Genomic DNA, 6,838 nt, shown 5'->3' on the forward strand with positions numbered 1-6,838 from the left:
TGAGGTGGAATACACTGGAGACTGTTTTAGCGGGGCTTGGTTTTAGGCGCCAGGTTTTGCAGTACTGGTCCAGCTTTGCGAGGTCTTCCGTGAGCACCTGTTCCAGAGAGTCAAAGTCTGGTGCTTGGGTTGCCAGACAGATGTCATCAGCGTAGATGAATTTACGGGATTTAGTGGTGGGTAGATCATTTGTGTAAAGGTTAAACAGGGTTGGGGCGAGGACTGACCCTTGTGGGAGCCCGTTTGACTGTTTTCTCCATGCACTCTTATTCTGTCCAAGGTGAACTCTGAACCTCCGGTTAGTTAGCAGAGTTTTAATTGTTGCTGTTGCCCAGGCAGGGAGTGCTTTTGTGAGTTTTAGCAGGAGGCCTTTGTGCCAAACAGTATCGTAGGCAAAATAAATAAATAAATATTCATACATGTCTTTTCATGTATTACAGTGATGTCATCGTCCTTTGATGTGATGTCTTCGTCCTCTGATGTGATGTCATCGTCCTTTGATGTGATGTCATCGTCCTTTGATGTTTTCACACATTCTGGAACATTAGGCTAGTTTGGATAGACACATTGAAGTGTGCTGCAACAATACACTCACAGTTGACAATCTCTACTCAGTTGGATATTAGTAACATACATATATTTTTCTTCAAAATAATGCTTCTTTTCAAGAATATGGCTGGAATTGATCTGTATTTCTTTATAACTTTAAAAAAAATGATTGTCATAACATACTTGATCATTGTATCTCCCATGCTAGGTAAAGATGAGTTGGATGCAACTCGCATTGCTCTACACACAGCTTCACAACGGTCACCAGACACTGCTGCGCAGCAACACTGCCACTTTTCTGGACATTTAAATTTAGTTTTCCATACATTATTTTGAAAATTCATACATATCCTTTTAAGTATTACAGTGATGTCATCGTCCTTTGATGTAATGTCATCGTCCTTTGATGTGATCTCATCGTACTTTGATGTGATGTTATCGTCCATTGATGTTGTCACACATTCTGGAACATTAGGCTAGTTTGGGTAAACACTTGAAGCGTGCTGCTACAATATACTCACAATTGACATCTCTACTCAGTTGGATATTTTTAAAATACATATTTTTTTCTTCAAAATAATGCTTCTTTTCAAGAAGATGGATGGTATTAATCTGTATTGGTTTTTAACTTTAAAAAAAATATATTTTTATATAATACTTGATCATTGTATCTCCAATGCCAGGTAAATATGAGTTGGATGCGACTCGCATTGCTCAACACACAGCTTCACAATGTACACCAGACACCGCTGCACAACAACACTGCCACTTTTCTCGACATTTAAATTTAGTTTTTCATACGTCATTTTGAATATTCATACATGTCTTTTCATGTATTACAGTGATGTCATCGTCCTTTGATGAGATGTCATCGTCCTTTGATGAGATGTCATCGTCCTTTGATGTGATGACATCGTCCTTTGATGTGATGTCATCATCCTTTGATGTGATGTCATCGTCCTTTGATGTTTTCACACATTCTGGAACATTAGGCTAGTTTGGGTAGACACTTGAAGCGTGCTGCAACAATACACTCACAGTTGACAATCTCTACTCAGTTGGATATTAGTAACATACATATATTTTTCTTCAAAATAATGCTTCTTTTCAAGAATATGGCTGGAATTGATCTGTATTTCTTTATAACTTTAAAAAAAATGATTGTCATAACATACTTGATCATTGTATCTCCCATGCTAGGTAAAGATGAGTTGGATGCAACTCGCATTGCTCTACACACAGCTTCACAACGGTCACCAGACACTGCTGCGCAGCAACACTGCCACTTTTCTGGACATTTAAATTTAGTTTTCCATACATTATTTTGAAAATTCATACATATCCTTTTAAGTATTACAGTGATGTCATCGTCCTTTGATGTAATGTCATCGTCCTTTGATGTGATCTCATCGTACTTTGATGTGATGTTATCGTCCATTGATGTTGTCACACATTCTGGAACATTAGGCTAGTTTGGGTAAACACTTGAAGCGTGCTGCTACAATATACTCACAATTGACATCTCTACTCAGTTGGATATTTTTAAAATACATATTTTTTTCTTCAAAATAATGCTTCTTTTCAAGAAGATGGATGGTATTAATCTGTATTGGTTTTTAACTTTAAAAAAAATATATTTTTATATAATACTTGATCATTGTATCTCCAATGCCAGGTAAATATGAGTTGGATGCGACTCGCATTGCTCAACACACAGCTTCACAATGTACACCAGACACCGCTGCACAACAACACTGCCACTTTTCTCGACATTTAAATTTAGTTTTTCATACGTCATTTTGAATATTCATACATGTCTTTTCATGTATTACAGTGATGTCATAGTCCTTTGATGAGATGTCATCGTCCTTTGATGTGATGACATCGTCCTTTGATGTGATGTCATCATCCTTTGATGTGATGTCATCGTCCTTTGATGTTTTCACACATTCTGGAACATTAGGCTAGTTTGGGTAGACACTTGAAGCGTGCTGCTACAATACACTCACAGTTGACAATCTCTACTCAGTTGGATATTTGTAACATACATATTTTTTTCATCAAAATAATGCTTCTTTTCAAGAATATGGCTGGTATTGATCTGTATTTGTTTTTAACTTTAAAAAAATAATTATTGTCATAAAAAACTTGATCATTGTATCTCCAATGCCACGTAAATATGAGTTGGATGCGACTCGCATTGCTCAAAAAACAGCTTCACAACGTACATCAGACACTGCTGCAAAGCAACACTGCCACTTTTCTGGACATTTAAATTTAGTTTTCCATACGTCATTTTGAATATTCATACATATCCTTTTAAGTATTACAGTGATGTCATCGTCCTTTGATGTGATGTCATCGTCCCTTGATGTGATGTGATCGTCCTTTGATATTGTCACACATTCTGGAACATTAGGCTAGTTTGGGTAGACACTTGAAGCGTGCTGCTACAATACACTCACAGTTGACAATCTCTACTCAGTTGGATATTTGTAACATACATATTTTTTCTTCAAAATAATGCTTCTTTTCAAGAATATGGATGGTATTAATCTGTATTTGTTTTTAACTTTAAAAACTAATTATTGTCATGAAATACTTGATCATTGTATCTCCCATGCCAGGTAAATACGAGTTGGATGCAACTCGCATTGCTCAACACACAGCTTCACAATGTACACCAGACACTGCTGCACAGCAACACTACCACTTTTCAGGACATTTAAATTTAGTTTTCCATACATCATTTTGAAAATTCATACATATCCTTTTAAGTATCACAGTGATGTCATCGTCCTTTGATGTGATGTCATCGTCCTTTGATGTTGTCACACATTCTGGAACATTAGGCTAGTTTGGGTAAATACTTGAAGCGTGCTGCTACAATATACTCACAATTGACATCTCTACTCAGTTGGATATTTGTAACATACATATTTTTTTCTTCAAAATAATGCTTCTTTTTAAGAATATGTATGGTATTAATCTGTATTGGTTTTTAACTTTAAAAAAAATATATTTTTATATAATACTTGATCATTGTATCTCCAATGCCAGGTAAATATGAGTTGGATGCAACTCGCATTGTTCAACACACAGCTTCACAATGTACACCAGACACCGCTGCACAGCAACACTGCCACTTTTCTCGACATTAAAATTTAGTTTTCCAAACGTCATTTCGAATATTCATACATATCATTTTATGTATTACAGTGATGTCATCGTCCTTTGATGTGATGTCTTCGTCCTTTGATGTGATGTCATCATCCTTTGATGTTGTCACACATTCTGGAACATTAGGCTAGTTTGGGTAAACACTTGAAGCGTGCTGCTACAATACACTCACAGTTGACAATCTCTACTCAGTTGGATATTTGTAACATACATATTTTTTTCTTCAAAATAATGCTTCTTTTCAAGAATATGGCTGGTATTAATTTGTATTTGTTTTTAACTTTAAAAACAAATTATTGTCATGAAATACTTGATCATTGTATCTTCCATGCCAAGTAAATATGAGTTGGATGCAACTCGCATTGCTCAACACACAGCTTCACAACGGTCACCAGACACTGCTGCACAGCAACACTGCCACTTTTCTGGACATTTAAATTTAGTTTTCCAATACGTCATTTAGAATATTCATACATATCCTTTTTATGTATTACAGTGATGTCATCGTCCTTTGATGTGATATCTCTAATGAGTATCCTGTCTAGCTATTAAATATTAAAACAGCTTGCGGGCCTACTCCGTCTGTAATTATTGGGAAACACTGCATTAGTCCTGATAATGAGAACTGTGAGAGTTTTCCTTTCGTATCAAGCAGCAATAAAGTTGCAGCATGACGTGTTGGAGTTCATTTGCCGCCATCGCATATCCTGCGATGTGACTATTGCGCATATGCACATCGCCCTGTAATTTGTGCTTCCTCGAACAGACACAATCGTCTCCATGGACAGAACCAGGGCCTTCACTGAAACTGACCTCTGTTTGTAGTTTAGCTTCGGCCGAGGGGGGGGTCCTTCCTTTGCTATCGGGTCAACTGTATGATGAGTGATTGTGTCTAGTTAAGGAATAACCCTAAAACAATTAGCCAATTGAGCAATTTAGTTGATCAACCAAAAAGGAAACTGCAACCGTTTTGATAACTGATTAATTATTTGAGTCATTTTAGTTTCTCCAGTGTGAGGATATGATGTTTTATCACTCTAAATTCAATATTTGGGGTTGTTTAACTGTTCAGACACAACGAGACATTTGGGGACATCATTTGGGGTTCTGGGAAACTCTGATGGTCATTTTTCATTTTATTCTGACATTTTATAGACAATTAATTTAGAAAATAATTGACAGATTTATCGATATTAAAAAAATAATTATTAGTTGCAGCCCTCGACTCTACTGTACAGTTTGAATGTAAATGTTTAAACTATGAATGAGAGATTGTGATCTTTACTTTGCATCTCATGAAGTAATCAACACTGCAGTACTGTGATGATCAATAATAGACGTGTAAATGGTAAATGGTAAATGGACTTGGACTTATATAGCGCTTTTCTAGTCTTCCGACCACTCAAAGCGCTTTACACTACATGTCAGTATTCACCCATTCACACACACATTCATACACTGATGGCAGAGGCTACTAAGGTGCCAACTTTGCCCATCAGGATTTAATCTAAATACTCATTCACACACCGATGGCTATGCCTCCGGGAGCAATTTGGGGTTAAGTGTCTTGCTCAAGGACACATCGACATGTGACCCGGAGCAGCTGGGGATCGAACCACTGACCTTCCGATTGGTGGACAACCTGCTCTACCCTCTGAGCCACAGCCGCCCTAAGCCGCCTGTAAGTCATGTATCTGTATGATATGTGCATTATTAATATACTAGTGACCCCAGCAGTTCACTACTATGTTATTGAATGTTACTGTGTGTTTTTGTATTCCACCAACATGCAACAGATACTAGAGTTAATTTTTAAAATGATGAGTTATATATCCCACTTTTACTGCATCTGTAGAGGATCCGTTTAGCTTGGCGTCCTCAAAACATTTTCTTAAAACGGGTGTTGTTAGTTTCCAGATTCAAAGCTACTACGAGGAACTTCAATTTTGTGTTGATTTAGCCGGTCCAAGCACCAGAGTCCCTTTAGAAAACCTCTCATTTTGCTGCAGCAGGATCTGACAGTCTGCCCCGCTCAGTCCTGGTTCTGGTTCTCCCGTGCCTCCCTTCCCTCCAGCAGGCCCAGTAATACGGCCTGGACCTCCAGCAGGGTGATGTCGGTTTCGGCTCCCAGCGGTCTTGTTTACTTATGTCTTATCATCAGTATTAAATTGAGACTGTTTCAAAACCAGTTAAAAGTTCCTCACAGTACCTTCAATGTAACTGGCCTCTGTTGTTTAAACGGGACACTGACTGCTACCTGTGTTAGCATAAGCATACCCAATGTGTGTAATGGCTCTTTATATGAAGGATTAGCTGCAAGATTAAAACATCACAGTTCCCATCATGCTTTGTTTAATGTGCTTCGCAAACAAATCTGACAACGCACACAGTTTCTGTAGTAGTAGTAGTCAGTAGTAACCAAGTCCATGAGCATCATTATGTATTCATTAAGGCTGTCAATCAATTAATATATTTAATCGCGATGGTTGTCCATGATTAATAATCGCAAATTAATGGCACATTTTGTTATCTGTTCAAAATGTCCCTTAAAGGGAGGTTTGTCAAGTATTTAATACTCTTGTCAACATGGGAGTGGACAAATATACTGCTTTATGCAAATGTATATAAACTGGGAAAAAAAAGTTCGGAAACTTGTATTTGGTGGATTATTTCTCTGTTGTTACAATGCTAATGGTCATTGTATTTGACATGGTTGGAAAGCCTGTTTATTTACCTTCACAATGATGTCCAACTTGTAAGGATCATGCATTTGTGGGATGAGCAGCACAGCTGATTATGTGAGTAGCGCCCAAGAAACATTTGCCAAAATGCTCCGTCAATGGTTAAATTCAATTCAATTCAATTTATTTTTGTATAGCGTCAATTCACAACAGAAGTTATCTCAAGACGTTTTATATATAGAGCAGGTCTTAGACCATACACCATAAATGGTAAACAGTGTATTCTCATAAGGCTACCAGGAAGCCTGCAATGACTGTCCTTCACCATCAGGCCTGTTTGCGCTGGTGTCGACAACACAGACAATGGAACCTGAACATGTGGGGGAATCTCCCCCACTGGCAAAACAGGGCTTGTCATCATTGAAGGC

General features: G+C 37.7%; 1 long non-coding RNA gene across 1 annotated transcript; it reads right to left on the reverse strand.

Annotated features, from left to right (window-relative positions):
* Positions 1-2,162: 2,162 nt before the first annotated feature.
* Positions 2,163-3,552, reverse strand: LOC141778253 (uncharacterized). The gene is made up of 2 exons (XR_012596023.1): positions 2,985-3,552; positions 2,163-2,529 (listed from the first exon to the last, which is right to left on the reverse strand). It is a non-coding gene; the product is annotated as an uncharacterized LOC141778253 (long non-coding RNA).
* Between the last annotated feature and the right edge of the window lie 3,286 nt (positions 3,553-6,838).

The sequence above is a fragment of the Sebastes fasciatus genome, chromosome 1 (assembly GCF_043250625.1).
Source record: "Sebastes fasciatus isolate fSebFas1 chromosome 1, fSebFas1.pri, whole genome shotgun sequence".
NCBI lineage: Eukaryota > Metazoa > Chordata > Actinopteri > Perciformes > Sebastidae > Sebastes > Sebastes fasciatus.